Genomic DNA, 18,900 nt, shown 5'->3' on the forward strand with positions numbered 1-18,900 from the left:
TTGCTGTGGTCTGAGTATAGCAGCAGAAAAGTCCAGCTTCCTCTTGAAAGGAGGGGCCTGAGAATCAACCGTTCCAAAGCAAAAACTTTTCTCATCATCAAGAAAGAAATCCCAAGGGACATAGAAAGCAAAACAATGAGGAAACAGTGAAAACCAAAAGGGACACAAGAATTTGCAACAAAATGCGATGCAGAACCATTTGAAAAATGTCAAGTGCTCTCCTCGCATTTTGTTGCAAATTCTACATTTCTATTGACATCCATCTCCAGTCAAATGCTAGGGACATCTCACAATGTTCTGGACAGTAAATGGCACCAGGAGGAATTCCCCAAGGCAAAAGAGAGCAAAACAGAGAGGAAGAAATAAAAACTGAAACTAATATCAGAATTTGTAGGAAAACGTGATTTGGAGCATTTGGAAAATGTAAACCACTCTCCTCGCATTTTGTTGCAAAATTCTAAGTCCTATTCATATCCATCTGTAATCAAATCCTAGTTTGATCTACCAGATTCCTAGGCACAGAGAATCAAGAATTTTATAGATGGAAGAAATATATATCAGAAAACATTGGAAAGGGTATAGATCTCTGACCTTTCTTTTCCTCTTCCATACTGTTGGAGTTGCCCTGGTGATTCTCTTGCTCTCTTCCAAACTTGAGCTGCAGCACAGGTAACCTGGAGATCTGGCAGTGGTAGTAGTCTTCAGAAAGGTTGCAGAGTGGATGGAGTGTGTTGGTAGGAAGTGATCAGAGTGGGAAGGAAAATGATGATGGGAGGGTGCTGGCAGGGATGGAAGACGGGGAGGGAAGAGTGTTAATGGATCTGATTATGAAATCATGATTGGCACAATTTCCAAGACAAAAAGTGACTTTCACACGTGTCAAATTTCAAATTCCAAAAGTGGTATTTAATAGCTCCTTTATTTGTATTTTGCAATAATCTACTCTCCTAACTCAGTTCTCTTGCATCTCTACCTCCCTACTCTACACCATCAGCATCCAAACCAGCAGCAGAGGTTCATCCCCAGCACAGGATTCTCATCATCAGCACAGCACACCTACAGATAGCTTCTAGGTCAGTAAGACAATCTATTTTCTTCTCTTCTTGTTTAATAGTATATTAGGGTAAGGTACTGATTGATGTGATGTAGATTAGATATTATGATAAATATTATATGCATTTCTCAGATTTTTTCCAGTGCATGTAGAAGCAGGAAGACTTTTTATTTGGGCTTGTTGAGTGAGAGCTTGATCATTTCTTGCTTTCTATAGGCTCAATCCATGTTGCACCAAGCTGTATACACACTGAAATGACTAAAGGCATGCTCAAGTATACAGCATCCAGAATTTGCAATAAAACGCGAGGAGAGGACTTTAGAAATCTCAAATAGCCCAAATCGCATTTTGTTGCAAATTTGAAAATGCTTCTTCATCCACCCCTTTCATTGTGATTTTGTATCTCTCTAGGCTATTCAAGGCTGCATACTCCTTGCATAAACTCAATACATATTGTTTATAGTTGAAGAGGCAGAGAATTCATTGTAGGAATGCAATAGCATGTTGTTTCAAGTATTTGCAGAAAAACGGGATGATGAGCTGTTAAAAATTTTAAATTATCATAATCGCGTTTTGTTACAAATTGTTCAATTTTGCTTTATTCAATTTGTCATTATCTTCTTTTATCATTCCATGTTCTCCATGGTTGTAATCTTTTTCCATTGCTTTGTATGCAGCTTTTCAGAGTGATGGCAAGAACCAAGGCAACTGCAAGGAGGTCTGGCAAGGGGCCAGGTCTTGCAGCAGCAGCAGCTGGGGCTGACATCAAGGAATCTAGTGTGCCTCCAAAGGGAAGAATTGCACATGGCAGGAAGGGGAAGCCAATGAGCATGCTGCAGTAAAAGTCCAAGAGGTTAAAACATTCTGCAGGTTTCTTAAGGAGATCAGGAAACAACAAAAAGCTATAGGCTTTGCAATCCCCAAGGCACCTTTTCAGAGGCTAGGAAATTTGTGATAGCTAGCACCTTGGTTTCAGGTGGAACAGGACTGTCATTCTTTCCTTACAGGAAATGGCAGAGGATTACTTAGAGAAGTACTTTGAAGATGCAATGCTTGTAGCAGCCCATGCTCACAGGGTAACTCTGATGGCCAAGGACTTCAACACATTGTCCAGAGTGAGATGGAGGTATGACAAGCTGGTCCATCCTGTGGAATGGCAGGACATAAAAATGAGAGACATATTATTAATTCCACCTACAAGGAAATTGAAGGCAGACAAGGTGAAGGTTGTTGAAGTGACCCACTCAAAGAGCACCAAAGGGAATGCTGCTTATGAGGAGTCACTGAAGCATCAAATAGAAGAATCCAAATCTGCTATAGATGTGGAGACTGTACAGATGGAGCTGCAGATACAGAGAAGGTTGCAGGAGCTGGGCCCTAACATAGTTGTCCATATTGAATATGATTTTTCAGAGAATAATTTTGACTTGACAAAAGCATGCTTGGCAGCATTGGCTCATAAGAATGAGTATTGCTCAGATACTATCATTCTTGCAATGCTCTAGTAAGTGTCTTTTATTTTACATTTGTTTGCAAAACAATCCTTATTGTCCCTCCTCCCTTACACCTTACCCTAATTATTGTTTTGTCCAATGTAGCATGATGAGAAGCTGGCTGAACCATGCTGTACAGCATACAGTTCATATTATTGATCCTGCAATTTCCTTCAAGTTAAGAGATCCAAAGGAAACTCCCATGGATATTTCCAATTGGTTTAGACACTGTGATTTTGATCATGTTGATATTTTGCTACTTCCATACCATAACAAGTATGTGGGTGGCTGCTTCTTTTGGGATTTTTCTTCAAGATTGAGTACTCTTGTAGCCTTTGATTTCTTAATGCTTTTTTCCTTATGCAGTGACCACTGGAGCTTTGCTTCTATTGACATCCAGCAGAAGTAATGCTTTTTATTCAACTCTCTTAGAAACACACACAGAGAGGTGAAATTGTAAGTGGTTTGTGTGCTATTTTTAACTTTAAACTTCATTATTTGGATTTAATGCACACTAACTGAATTATATGTATTGTAGTTGTATTAGAAGACTTCTAGATGCATTGGATCACTGTCCTCCTAATGTCAATCTTTTGGATTCAATAGCGCCAATAGATTTAGAGGTAGAAAGTTGTTCCCTCTACTGATGTCTATTTCATGCTATGCCTTTGAACTTATTGAATAATTTTATTTTGTTTAGATATTAACAGTTTCTAACATATCTTTTCAACTATCCAGACACCACAACAAGATGATTCAAGTAGCTGTGGCTGGAGAGTGCTGATTAGTGCCAAATATATACTTTCAAGCTATTTTGAGATAGGACAGCCAGAGCTTATAAGAAAAAATAATTTTCATTTAGCTTCAAGAAATTTGATATTGGTACAAAGTGTTCTCAATCATCATATCTCATTGCAGATGAGAGAAGATAGCTTCAGCTCGAACTATGTGTATAGTTTCAGAGCTGATATAATTTGGAAGTTTTTGAAGTATGTCTCCCCCAAACCTATTGTACCAGCTACTGTCGAGTTGGGTGAGAGCTCTAAATTCCGAGAAGGTGTCATACACCTTGATGACACAAATGATGCAGATGTGGTGCCACAGGAACAAGGACCTAGTGCTGATGAGGAGAAGCCACAAGAACAAGGACCTGCTGTGCTGCTGATGTTATTGAGGAGATGATGGAGCAGCAGCAAATAGATGCTCCAGGGGCAGTAGAGGAGACAATGGAGCAGCACCAAGAGACTGTACACGACAGGATGGAGCAGCAGAAAATAGATTCTCCAAATAAAGATGATACGGTGAGCTTGGACCATGTAGAGCAGCCTCTAGATCAGCCTGTAGATAAATAGAAAATTGTTGTCAAGAATATGTTCTACATATATAATTAAACACTTCTGTACAGAATTTTACTTTATTGAATATAATACCTTTATTTATGGAGTCTGTGTTATCTCAATTTTCAAATTTTCAATGTCTTTGCATTTTATTGAACTCTCTCTTCTTTTGAGCACCTACAAAAAAGCAATATGAAACAATAGGGTAAAGTAAACTAATAGCAGTGCTTAATGAGACTAGGATAAGTCACATGGTATACCTTCTTATTGTTGTAGATAAATAAAAAGTCCTTTGAAATAGAACGTTCTGTCTCAAATAGAATGTCATTGCGCAATTGAGCTAGGGAGCAACATTGTCTTAATGAGATATTGACTAGCACTTCACCATTCTCAACAACATCAATATCAAGAAGTTTATTTTCTGCACCAAAAGAATCTTCATCTTGATCCATTGGGACTAGTTTTGTACCTAGCATTCGACTGCGCTTATAATAAAAAGAAAAAATGAAATTTTGTGATGCAACCATGTACTTCAGTTGCATAGAAGGTTGGACAACCTCACAAAACACTGAACTACATGTCTTCTTATCCCAACCTTTATCCAAAAATTGTGGCATGCATGCCAGACTTGTTGCTTTAACTGTGAACATTGTTTTGGAACAAAAATTGTGAGAGGCATGCATAAAGAAATTTTTATTATCCTTGTGGCAATATTGGGCCTCAGAGCTTTCTGTACTTCTTTGAAAAGCTTGGCCCTATATGCCTCTGTAACACTAAAATGTGGGAGAGGCCAATCCACTGAATTCCATGCCGGAAGGTCTTGTTTTCTTAACAGACCATGTGTGTTTGCACTGTCCAGCAACAACTGATAAAAATGATCAGTAAAAAATATACCGGATTGAGCTAGCTCTGTTGCACATCGACCTTGGTATTGTTGTTCTCCTATCGATCCATGCAAAACATCTATAAATCCCAGAATACAATCGATGTTTTGCCATGTCTCATATAATGAAGGGTATAAATCTGAAATAAAATAACACAAGAATGTCAATAAGCAAAGAAAGAAAGCTTTATCTTAAAAATCCATACACCTCATAAAGAACAAAACCACAATAGAAAAATATACAATTAGGCCTGTGTTGCGGAAAATCATTTGGATAGTCTCGCAAGACAAGTTCTTTATGCATGTACACATGCTGAATCAGAACTTCTTTCACCGATATCTTCCCTCTGGTGATTTTAAAATCTCGTACTCTTCCCTTCCATGATGCCAAGAAAATGGTTTTTGTCTGGGGTCTCTTTATTTTTCTAGGTTGCATGAGCACCCATGCTCCTTTTGAAACACTAAACCTTTCCCAAGTTCCTTCCGTTTTGACTGTACTTGAATTCTCTACCGAAGAAATAGAAGAAGCAGGTCAACGGGGTAAGGATGTGTGGTATAATTCTGCCTTCATAGCATTATCATCCACAGAGCATCTTCCACAAGAACGGCCATAGTTTTTATTCACCATGGAGACCTTGTGAATCTGTAACCACAGCAAAGTAATGTAAACAACATAACAAAGTGAAGTTTCAAGAAAGAGAAAGTGGGCAGACAGACAGTTGACAAGAAACATCTTACTCTAAGCCAAACAGGATCAAGGGAGCAGTTTTGGAAAAGAAGAGGCTGCTGCACAATGAGGCAGTGGTGTAGAATGGTAGACCTTTCGAAGGAAAGGCAGCACAACATTTCAAAGTTCAAAGGAAGGTTGAAGCGGGAAGGCCCTTGTCAGAGAAAATGTCAGACTAGATTCTATCTTCATGTCCAAAGATCTTGTGAGAATAAAAAACCAATCTCCACATTAATGTAGCACGCTTGTACCTACATAAAATATTGTTTCTTTTATCTATTTTCTCTTATTTTTATGAATTTCCAACGTTACGTTGGCCCTCTGTTCATTGGTTGAGAGCTTATTTTTCCAAACCGTAAAAGGCCCCAAAATGAGCTCCCTTTTTCCCTAATGAATCTGTGATCTCTTATTTGGGAGCAAATTCATCATCTTCGTTCAAAGCCAATCCTTAGAGAACCTCTCATCAATATGGTTGGTGAATATCTCATTTAGGCACCATGGACATAGTCAAAGTCTCAAGTGGATTGTTGTTCCCACCTCTAAAAGCAGACTTATAGGTGGAGTTCATGAGATGTTTGAAGTGCATCGTGAATGCCATGTTGTACTCATCCACGAAAACTCCATCACTCCTTACAATTTACTACGTGACCAAGGGACACAAATTATCCCTCACTCATGTCCCCAAAACATCCACCTAGGGAAGACCCTCACCCACTTCTATTTGGGGACCCTCCCCCACCTCTACAACCCCTAGACTAACTGTTATGGGAATATATTTTAAGCCCTCTTAGAAATATTATTCTACCCTCTTAGATAATTTGGGGACACTTGGATTATCTTTGCATCAAGCCAAAATATGTTAATACCATGGGTGATGCCATTATAAATATTCATATGTTTGGTGGATATTGAGGTATGTTTGGGATCTCCAATGTTCATTTCAATTGGTTCGTATGGATGGGTGATTCCTAGGTTATGTATGCCTGGCAAACATGTGCGTGGCTATGGTTTGTATGCTTATGGAATATTTGTTTTTCCAATTTATTATTGGTTATTTTATAGGTGAAGAGGATTCTAAAGATTGAGGAGGAATTGCACAAATTTATTACTTGGCACACCAATTTTGTAAACAAGCTTTGTATATACATGTGCTAGCTTGTGCACATTTTGATTTATTTTAAAAAGCCTTAGTTTATCAAGCATAGAATTGAGTTTTAATATTTTTGTAAAGCGTGATTTGCTCTAAACCCAAGCCCCAAATCATGGACACTCTATTTTTGAAGATAAGAGAGTGTCGTGCAAGAAAAGCACCTTTTTGTATTTTTGGAGGCTATGGCCTAAATTGGAATAAAGTATCTCGTAAATACTCATGTGTGGGGGAAATAGGACATACACACATGAGGGGGGATGATTGCACCCAATCTTGGAGTTTTGCTTTTTGAGGTAAGTAATTTTATTTGTTTCTCTCTCAATTATTGAATATGTTGAGCATGTGGTGTTTGGTGAATTATTTGAATTAAATCAATTCTTATAAGTTTCTTTTAATTCTCTCTCCGAAGAAAATTAGATCCGTGACACTAACACGAATTAAAATGTATACAAGTTTAAAGAGGAGTAGTGCAAGATGGAATTTGAAGAGAAGTAGTGTAGGTAGGGGTTTGAAGAGGAGTAGCTATGGGTGCTAGGGACAGTGTAGGAAAGCGGAGGAAGATGGAGGGTTGGTTAATAGAGTGGGTGTTTGGGGAAGTGATAGAGTTTCTCCTCTGAAATGATCAGCAACATTCATGCCATATTGGCTAGACAATTTTTGGCTGGCCTTTTTTAACATAGCCCTTACATTAAGAAAAGCGGTGAGGCTCACGACATCGACACATGTAATAAGTAGTGAGATTGAGGTCTCGCGATACATTTATCCACCTTGGCCACATTAATGAACTAGGAGCAAGATACCACATCTTACATTGGAAAAGAGATACCATTAGGAAACCATTGAAGGGCATAAGTTTTTATATGCATATTAAGGTTATGCATAAAATTTTGAGTATAAAGCTTACGCATATAACTTATATATAAGGTTGTGCTTATTCATAATCTTAATGCATATGCTTTATAATTAATATTTATACATAAGCTTGATGCATATGTATTAAGCCATAAACATAAAGCTTTATTGCATAATCCATATGTATAAAGCTTATGCATAAGCTTTATACATATACATAAGCTTATGCATAAAACTTCACGTATAAGATTAATACATATGCTTAAGTTTTATGCATGAGCTTAATACATATGCATACATATGGCTTTATGTATAAGGTTAATACACATGCATAAGCTTTCTACATATGGCTTTATACATATGTATTAAATCCATAAACATAAAGCTTTATTGCATAAAGCCATATGTGTAAAGCTTATGCATAAGCTTTATACATATACATAATCTTATGTATAAGGTTAATACATATGCTTAAGTTTTATGCATAAGCTTAATATATATGTATAAGCTTCATACATATGGCTTGGAGCGTTGATTTTGTCAGGATGTCGGGGATTCTAAATGATGCCCCACAACAAAATATTGCTGCTGAGCAGCGCGTATAGAGTAGTGAAATTTCGCTACTAAGCAGTGATTATAGCAGTAAAATTTTACTACTATACTGTAGTTTTACGACCGAGCAACGAAAATTGTAGCAAAAATTCATTCCATAAAATTCCATAGAGTTGTTGGATGCTAAATTTAGGTTATACATGTCACATACACACAAAAAATGATTATAGTTTTAAAAATACATCCATCAGACCCTTGGAGCCATGTTTTGAGCAAAAAAAAGATAATTTAAAACTATCAAGATTATGAATCTATCCCATCTTGTAATAAATCCATATACGTTGCTTCATCAATGCTATATCGAATGGAAATGCAATGAAAAGATGGGGTTCCATATCAATATCACTATCATTATCCAATGAAGCATTGTCATGATTGATAGGTTACTCATCATCTTCTTTGGATTAATGTTCCTCATGCTCTTGATTGGCCTCCTCCAGAATCTTTTCTACATTGTCTTCTTCCAACGAGCCGATTTGAGGTAGTACTTGCACCTCATCCAGATATTCAACCTCCACATCTTGATCTTAAAAGATATGTTTTGAACGAGGGGAAACGTGTATAACATACCACCACTTTGGATCAATTGGATCAGTGTGAAACACAACCTAATATCACAAAGCAAAGGGGTAACACTTTTATTTTACTACACCAAGATTTATTTTGGGATTGGTTAGGTTACTGACCTATTAACAGTGTTGAGGTAGTACGAAAGTATTTTTCTCATCATTCCCAAAATTAGTGGAATCAATTTGAAAGAACCCATTTGGAAGTTTTTTCAGGGTTTCTTGAGCACCTCTATATATCACCTTGAACCATTTGACATGAAAGATAAATAGACTAAATGCTCTAAATCAAACCTTAAGAATATCTTGAATAGTTCCACAATCCTCAAGATTGTCCTTTGTGACATTGTTATCATGTCTACTAGCTCGAGTTTCTTGCTCAAGAGTTGCCATCACACAACAATCAAATGCGTTTCTTGTGTGAAGCTGCCTTCCCTCTGACCATATTGCATTATATAGTTTGTACTAACATTAAACAAAAGAATGACATTTAGTATAGACTAAGTGCATTAAACAAGGTTTATACATGAGATAGAGATGAAGAATGTACTTACTTGAGGATCACATCCTCTTGCATACTCATGCTCTTGTCTTGTGATCATCTCTCCATTTTACGATGTTACCAATATTGCCATATGAAGCCATTCTATATAGAGGTTCCAACAGTGCTTAAATTTGAAGCCCGTTTTGGGCTTCAATGGCTGTGCAGGGCTTCAAATGAAGCCCTACAATATTCTAAAGGCTTCAACCATGAAGCCCAATTTTTCATGCAAGGCTTCAAATTGAAGCCCTCCTAAATCACCAAGGCTTCAAAAAAATATAGTATATAAATTATAATATATATACTATATAGTATATATATATAATACTATAGAGTATAGAGAGAGAGAGAGAGAGAGAGAGAGAGAGAGAGAGAGAGAGAGATTATGAATCCCAAAATTTTGTATAAGGTTGCAATTTGAAGCCCATTTGTGGACTCCAAAGCTTCATTTTTTTTTCCATGAAGCCTTACATTAGGCAGGCCTGGGTTCCAAACCGAAGGGAATGGCAAGCATCTATTTTCTCTTCTAAAAGCACTTCTTTCATCCTTTCTTCTATTGATTGCATCCTTGTATCTCCCCATGCACTTCTCCATGATGGGACTATTTAGAATGCAAAATGTATTCACCTTGTTGCGTAATGCTTCATCTAGTCTTCATTGCCTTCCTTTTCCTTGTGGCACATTAGTGATTACTTGGTCATCCTCCTCATTGCTCCACAATCGCGGCATGAAGGGATCTATGTCAGATAGATGTTTTGAGATATACATAAGAGACTCTTGCACAAACCATCCCTCTTCCATGCTTGCTTTTGGCCTTGCTCTTTATCTCACAAAGTCCTTTAAGGTTTTCATGAACCTTTTAAGGAAAAACAACCATCATATGAACAACATCATAAAGCACCACTTCATCAACCAAATACACCACAAGATGCAATTGGCTAGTCAGAATTGTTCTACGAAAGTTATCCTCGATCGTACACACTGCCTCAATAGCATTGAGATGAGCCATATCAATGGATGTAGAATCTATCTCTTTTAAGGATATGTACCTACATACATAGCAATCATGTGTACTATTTACCAATACGTAATTTGTGAGCGCATAAGAATACCAAATATGCAATATAACTTAGCTAGTAATGTAAGGACCCCTACCCGTAGGGCGAGGGAATCCTTTTGATAGGTGGTTAAGTCTCGTGTTATTTTCCGATTGACGACACCTCGATCTTGTCGAAATACGAGGTTACGAGCAAACGGAGGGACTTAACTCTATCTCGCAGGGGAAGCATAGTCATCCTAAAGGAAATTCTAATCCCCAGCACAGAATGTGCGTGGAGATGGAACAAGACCCACACTTGGTTCAAGGAAGCCAACGCCTTTTTCCCCCCGTATTTCATGAGGCACGGCCACTGGCTCAGTCCCCTAAAACAAGTCGTGTTTAGGACTCTACTATTCCCTAAGTATCATAAGCTACGACTACTAGAAAGCTACCTGACTAATCGGGTCCACCCATCCTTAGAATGGTACCGTCAGGGCATCCATTCTCCCACTTTCCACACACTCACCCGTTCAATTGTTTTCTAATTAAGTCCTACCACACTGTGAAACACTTAAAAACAAATTCCTTTGTTAATTAATTACACTTGATTCCTTAAAAGAAATCTTCCTTATTAGCACAACATTGAAATCAACAAACATACTTACAGTGAAAAATATTTACAAAGACCCTGGAACCGGGGCCGATATTCCAATCCAAACTTCCATGTCCAAACCATAACCATAACCATAACCACAATCCAATCACAACCACAACCACAACCACAACCACACCGATGATCTAGAATTCGATCTTCCAGCCTCAACCAGCTGGGTAAACCTCACGGACCGTCTCCCCTCGTCGTCAGCCAGCCGATGAGGGCCAAGCCATCCTGTCACCCCCTCAGGTACTGCCGCTTGTACCAAACCCTCTCACCCTTCGGAGGGGACGTCTGAGGTGGGGGTTAAGTCACCGCACTAGCCTGGACCCACAGAACTAGGCAGCATATATACATCACCCTGGTGGTGAAATCCAATTCCCAGTGGCATAGGAGGGGATTGCCCTGGGCCGACTCCCGGCCTCGGTATATCCTTCGCCCGGCTACACAGGCAAGCACGGAGTTAGCTAAGGGGGGGAGAAGCTGTACCTACATGTTAGCAATAAACCAGTAGTATATCCAATAAAAAGAGACATAGCCTTTATTCAATGAATTCACACATTAACAAAAACCATCGTTTCGGAAAGACAATGATTCAAAAGCAAGATTATTGTCTTATAACTTTACTTAGGAGTAACCATAAGGTACTTTAGGACTAGGGGTTTAACCTTGGTTCCTTTCCTATTATTTCGAATCTTTGCATTAAGCTTCATAAGAGAGAATTTTACTTAAACTTGTTAAATCACCAACCTGGTTATCGTTTTCGTGCCTATTCGCTTCAAGAGGGGCGAAGTCGATTGCAGGGACGTGATTCGCTTCATTCCCTCCTTGGGCAGCACGTGGTTCTTCATTTCGACGGCGTTTCGGCGCCATAGGAGCACTAGAGTTTTAAGAGGATAGAGAGAGAACGGGGTGAATATAAGAGGTTGGGAACTTGGAGAGAAAAGAGAGAATTCTACTTGTTCAAACGGATTCGAAAACGGAGTCCGTTTGGGGTAGGAAAAGCTTGTTGGGCTTATGGGTAGGAAAGACCTCTTAGCCTAAGTTTAAGTCGCCACATATGGGGGGGGAAATTGAGAGGTGTCCTTAACTTGGAGAGCTCTTGAGAAGAGTGTACGCCTAGGGAGGCCTAGGGGGACGACGAGTGCACGGTTAGGGAGGCCTAGGGAGAGTAAGGCAAGGGGCACACTTTAAGTCTATTCACACGGGGGGGAAGAAGAGTGTAGGACATGTCCTAGAGCTTGAGGGAGGGCTTGCGCCTAGGGCCTTTCTGGGGGCTTGTTCGGAGAAGGGGGCTGGGAGGGTCCTTTTATAGGTGCTGGAGGGTGGACGTCCGGGTGTGGGAAGGCGACACCTGGGTGGTGTAGGTGTCCGGGAGAGAGTGTGGGCGCGAGACACATGGGGGTGGAGGTGTCTCGAAGAGAGAGAAAGTGTGACACATGGGGGTGGAGGTGTCCCCAAGAGAGAGAGAGAGCGCGACACCTGTGGATAGAGGGTTCTGGGAGGAGGGGGTACGTGTAGGGGTGTGCTGGAGGGTGCGTCTAGGTGGTGTACACACTTGGGTGTCTCGGGTGGATTGTCGGTCGTTTCACGGGCGGCGCCGGTTGGGGCCCACGCCGGCCGCCCGCCGCCGTCGTCCCGGGGGGGTCAAATTTTTTTTTTTGACAAAAATGTCCGGCCTTGCCCTGTGACCATGGGGGCGTGTTCCGTTCATTGATTAGATGCCTGGATAGTTACTAATTTAGGTCGAAAGTTCGCAGATTAAAGGCTTAAAAGCTTAATTAAACCCATTCCGGGTACCCATTTTTAGTTCAAAAAAAACTATTTTAAGTGTAAAATTACGCGTAGATTCCAAATTTGGATTCAAAATTACAAATTTCTAAGCAAAAATGGCTCATTTTTCAAAAATAGAAGTTTTTTGATCGTAAAAATGACAAACTAAGTTATATTTTTCAACTCTGAAGCAAGTACATTGTTATTTACAATGGGTATGTTATATTTTTCAACTCTGAAGCAAGTACATTGTTATTTATAAGTACATTGTTATTTTTCAACTCTGAAGCAAGTACATTGTTATTTACAATGGGTATGTTACATCCTTCCCTACTAAAAGAACTCGAGATGTCCGCATCTCGGCACGAACTCTAGGTAATTCTTTTGGAGGGTTGACTCTTCCTCCCAAGTGGCATCCTCCTCAGGGTAATCTTTCCATTCCACTAAATGTTCCCTAAGGATTCTATTGCGAAGCACTCTTTCTCTAGAGTCGATGATTCTATTAGGTCTCATTTCAAGGACTCCCTGAGTTGGCATTACAACTTGTTCATCATCAAGAACATGATCAGGATGAGGCACATATGGCTTTAGTAAGCTTACATGGAATACATCATGGATTTTGAGGTGGGTCGGGAGGCGAAGTTTGTAGGCATGTTTTCCCAAACATTTGATGACTTCCTAAGGCCCACAATACCTTGGACTCAGCTTCCTAAATTTTCCAAGAGATAAAGAACTTCTCTTTGGCCGCACTCGAAGAAAAACTTCGTCTCCTTGCTGGAAAATTCTTTCAGATCTTTTGGTATCAGCATAATGCTTCTGTCGATCCTGGGCGGCTTTAATATCCTTACGAATAGCTTTGGTTTGTTCTTCCATTTCTTCAAGCATCATCCTAGAGGCTTCAACTTTTAGTGTGGGGTCAGGGAAATTTAAGGGAGACAAACATTCTTGACCATAAAGAGCTTTGAATGGTGACATCCCTATGCTTTGGTGATAGGATGTATTGTAAGAGAATTCCACTAGAGGGAGATACTGAATCCACTTCTTTGGTTCACGCCCACAATAGACTCTCAGGATTTCTTCTATAACCTGATTAACTCTCTCAGTTTGACCATCTGTTTCTGGGTGGTAAGCTGTACTGAAACAAAGTTGTGTTCCAATAGCCTGGAATAATGATGTCCAGAACTTTGAAGTGAAGTTAGAGTCCCGGTCACTGACTATTCTTTTTGGCAATCCATGAAGCCTAAAGATTTCCTTGATGAAAAGGCGAGCAATATCAGAAGATTTAAATGTCTTCTTTACTGGGATAATATGGGTCACTTTGGTAAGCATATCTACAACTACTAAAATAGAATCATATCCTCCCTGACTTGTGGGAAGACTTGTGACAAAATCCATACTGATACATTCCCACTTCATCTGAGGAATGTCCAGAGGTTGGAGTTTCCCGGGCATTTTGATTCTTTCAGCTTTAATCCTTTGACATGAAAGGCATTGTCTGATGTATTGAAGGATATCTCTCTTCATTCCAGGCCAAAAGTAACTTCTCCCTGGGTGTCCTGCTATGGGGCTATCATGAGCTTCATACAAGATCATCTTCTTCAGTGCAAGATCTTTGGGAATACATAACCTATGCATGAAGTAGAGGCATTCATCATCGAGGGTGTATCCCTTGATCAATACATTTTCCTTTTCTGTGGGTGCCTCCTTGTGAACTAGGCTTACTAGCTTTTGGTAATCAGGGTCATGAGGTGAAACCTGCTTTACCTTCTCTAGGATGGGGTTATTTTGCATAGAGATTGCACTGAGGAGGATTTGCGACTGAGGGCATCTGCTACAACATTATCCTTTCTAGGACAAAATTTGATATCAAAATCAAACTCTTGTAGAATCTCAATCCACCTCCTTTGCCTCGTGTTGAGATTGGGCTGGGTGAAGATCCACTTTAAACTCTGGTGTCAGTTACAAGCAGAAACTTATGGCCTACGAGATAGTGTCTCCATAACTTGAAACAATGAACAACTGCAAGGAGTTCCAAATCATGGGTGGCATAATTGACTTCATAGGGTTTAAGCTTACGAGAAGTGTAAGCCACAGGCCTTCCTTCTTGAATTAAGACACCACCAAGTGCAAGGCCACTAGCATCAGTGACAACCTCAAACTCTTTGGTGAAGTCAGGGAGCTTCAGAACTGGTGCTGAGGTGAGGATAGTCTTAAGTTGGCTAAAACTGATTTGGTGGATTGGTAACCATACTATCTTACATTCCTTCTTGAGGAGATCAGTTAAGGGTGCGGCTATCTTGGCATAATCCTTGATGAAGATTCTATACCATCCAGTGATGCCTAGAAACCCACGGATTTCTTTGACTGTCCTAGGGGGTGGCCATTCCAATATATCCTTGACTTTGGTAGGGTCTACTGAGATGCCCTCTGAGGAGACAATGAACCCTAGATATTCAATTTGGGAAGTGAAGAAGGTACATTTGCTTTTCTTGGCATAGAGCTTATGTTCGCGCAGTATTTGCAATACTTTGCGCACATGCTCCTCATGTTCCTCTTTTGACTGAGAATAGACCAAGATGTCATCAAAGAAGACAAGGACAAATTCATCCAAGTAGGGTCGGAAGATATCCTGCATCAGGCGGTTGAAGGTGGCGGGAGCATTGGTTAATCCGAATGGCATGACTGTAAATTCATAGTGGCCATAGCGGGTATTGAAAGCGATTTTGGAGATATCTGATTCCTTGATCCTAATTTGATAGTAGCCAGACCTTAAATCCATCTTGGAGAAAACTTTGGATCCATAAAGTCTGTCAAGAAGTTCGTCGATACGAGGAATGGGGTATTTGTTTTTGACAGTGACCTTGTTTAGGCCTCGGTAGTCAATACAAAGACGAAGTGTGCCATCCTTCTTTCTCTGGAAAAGAACAGGCGCTCCCCATGGGGAATTACTAGGGCGAATGAATCCTTGCTCAATGAGCTGCCTAAGTTGTTCCTTGAGCTCTATGGCTTCAGGAAGAGACATTTTGTAAGGTCTCCTTGAAACTGATTCAGCCCCAGGGATTAACTCAATCCCATGATCTACTTCTCGAGATGGGGGTAGTTTTGTAAGTTTCTCTGGAAAGATATCTGAAAAGTCCTGGAGCCAAGAGGGTTCTAAATCTGGGTTGCTTTCTTCTACCTTGTTGAGTTTGACAAGGAAGATCTGTTGGCCCTTGCGCACTCCCTTAAGAAGGCGATTAGCTTTGACCAAATGAAATTTGGGTTTACCTGTTTTTCCCTCGGCTGATACTACCTGTCCTTGACTATTCTCAAAGGTGATGCTTCCTTCAGCACACTGAATGTCGGCATTATTTGCAATTAACCAGTCCATACCAAGGATTCCATCATAAATCCCTAATGGTAAGCTTCTAAAATACCCATGAGTTGATTCACCACCCAATTCAAATTCAAGATCACCCACACAATGTTGGGATACTTCTTCTTTTCCACTAGCTAACTCAACAATCATTGCTTGGGCTGGTTTTTGATCTAACTGTAACTTACGCAAGCATTTTGGAGAAAGAAATGAATGCGTACTACCACAATCAATCAAGAGCTGGAAAGATCTACCTTGATAAGTAGCCGAAGCTTGGATAACAGAAAACTGATGATTAGGTCCTTGATGTTCTACAGCTGCATGAATGGTGGCTTGCTCTTCTTCTTCCATCTCTAAAGTCGGTTCACCAACCATAGAGCAGACATGAGCAGTCACTCCACGACCTCTAAAGTCGGTTCACCAACCATAGAGCAGACATGGGCAGTCACTCCACGACCTCTACCACGTCCACCGCTACCTCGTCCAGCCTGGCGGTTATTAGGAATCCCACGACCTTGAACTACCCGGCCGCCTTGTGGAGCAGCAATGACACTAGGATTGAGAGAGGGTCTTGCAAGTTTGGGGCAATCATTCCGTGAGTGGCCAACTTCATTGTAATAAAAGCACCTTTGGTCCCCATAGGATGCTGAAGTGGAATTGGCATAACTGTGGGGGATAAAATTATTGGGGTACTGACCAATAGTGTTGTGGCGGAAATTCGATTGGTAATTCCTCTGAAGGCGCCCCCTTGGGTTAGACTCAGGATAGACTCTCCTCTTTGCTTGACCAATCTTTACTTCTTTAGCCAGAGGTTTGGCTCGGGTAAGAGCATCTTGCAAGGTAGTTGGCCTCATTGCTTCAAGGCGAGAATCCAAAGGTTCATTCAGCCCCCTTGGCAAAATCGGGCCACTTGTTGAGTGATCGACATAGGTGGAGCATATTTGCCAAGTGTGACAAATTTTGAGTAGTATTCCTCCAAGGTTAAGCTAAGCTACTTGAGGCTAAAGAACTCATTCATCTTAATAGATTCATGAGATGGGGGAAGATAACGGTTCTTCACAGCTTGCTTAATGTCACTCCAGGTTTGGGTATCTTCAGTGACGCCCTTATCTCGGCACCATTGCTTCCACCAAAGTTTGGCGTCCCCGGTAAGACGAAATCAAGCAAGCATGGATTGATTCCTAATTCCTGTACCAGCAGCCGAAAAGTAATCGTCCATGGCTTCTATCCAAACTTCTGCATCCCTTTCAATCTTTGAACCTGTCCCATTAAATGAGGGAGGTTACATTTGTTTGAGGAGAAGCTTCTGCTCCTGTATATCTGTATATAATGCATTGGGAGCAAGAAGTTGACGATCCTGGTTATCAATATGAAGCTAAATTTAGAATCATGTCACTTAGGCGGTTTAATACACATAAGACAATGAGTGTGAAAATCAAAACCTTTTATTCCAAGATTTAATATTTACAAATGAACCAAGCCATTTACAAGGATTGGACTAAATCCAATCTTATTTATTTACATGGTAGTCCTCTAGGGAACCTAATAAAGATCTGCGGTGGTAGCATTGAAAAAGTAGGGGGGTTCTCCCATGGTTTCAAGAACTCGATAAGTCTCTGGTAGGGGAGGTAAACCACGTCTAGAAAGACGAGTAACGGCTACTCTATCAGGGGATACAACTTGAGTTACACTATCATAAACCCATTGATTCTGCAACATGCAATTCCCATCGATAGTGACATAGGTGTTACGAGGAGTGCCAATAAACTAGAACAGGCAAACCATCCGCAACATCTCGGCATATCGGATCCGCCTCAAGTCGTTGGTGAGATTGCCGACGTGCTCAGCTCGAATGATGAAATAGGTCGATCGACAATGCCAATGCTCAGCTCTGTTCCATCCCCTTTCGATGCGAGTGTAATGAGGAAGGGTTAGCTTGTCTACAATGTGCATCATAGTGTCACGGAACTCAAATTCGGAAGAGCGACAAGCAGTCACTCATGAACATGCATTGGAATACCAGGAAGCAAGAATAGGGATCCATCTCGTCCTCATGTGTCCAGCCGTAACTAGATTAGTTTAACAAGAATTCCTAGAGTAATAAGAGAATACAATATAAAATCTCCCAAGTCTAAACCTACTCTGATACCACGTGTAAGGACCCCTACCCATAGGGCGGGAGAATCCTTTTGATAGGCGATTAAGTCTCGTGTTATTTTCCAATTGACGACACCTCGATCTCGTAGAAATACGAGGTTACGAGCAAACGGAGGGACCTAACTCTATCTCGCAGGGGAAGCATAGTCATCCTAAAGGAAATTCTAATCCCCAGCACGGAATGTGCGTGGAGATGGAACAAGACCCACACTTGGTTCAAGGAAGCCAACGCCTTTTCCCCCCCGTATTTCATGAGGCACGGCCGCTGGCTCGGTCCCTAAAACAAGTCTTGTTTGGGACTCTACTATTCCCTAAGTATCGTAAGTTACGACTAGTAGAAAGCTACCTGACTGATCGGGTCCACCCATCCTTAGAATGGTACCGTCAGGGCATCCATTCTCCCACTTTCCACACACTCACCCGTTCAATTGTTTTCTAATTAAGTCCTACCACACTGTGAAACACTTAAAAACAAATTCCTTTGTTAATTAATTACACTTGATTCCTTAAAAGAAATCTTCCTTAGCACAACATTGTAATCAACAAACATATTTACAGTGAAAAATATTTACAAAGACCCTGGAACCGGGCCGATATTCCAATCCAAACTTCCATGTCCAAACCATAACCAGAACCATAACCACAATCCAATCACAACCACAACCACAACCACAACCACAACCACACCGATGATCTAGAATTTGAT

At 40.5% G+C, this 18,900-nt stretch overlaps 1 long non-coding RNA gene across 1 annotated transcript; it reads right to left on the reverse strand.

Annotated features, from left to right (window-relative positions):
• Positions 1 to 3,702: 3,702 nt before the first annotated feature.
• LOC147639882 (uncharacterized) lies at positions 3,703 to 4,303 on the reverse strand. The gene is made up of 3 exons (XR_015269571.1): positions 4,145 to 4,303; positions 3,978 to 4,061; positions 3,703 to 3,885 (listed from the first exon to the last, which is right to left on the reverse strand). It is a non-coding gene; the product is annotated as an uncharacterized LOC147639882 (long non-coding RNA).
• Between the last annotated feature and the right edge of the window lie 14,597 nt (positions 4,304 to 18,900).

The sequence above is a fragment of the Cibotium barometz genome, chromosome 3, assembly GCF_041138505.1.
Source record: "Cibotium barometz isolate CiBa-2024 chromosome 3, ASM4113850v1, whole genome shotgun sequence".
Classification (NCBI taxonomy): Eukaryota; Viridiplantae; Streptophyta; class Polypodiopsida; order Cyatheales; family Cibotiaceae; genus Cibotium; species Cibotium barometz.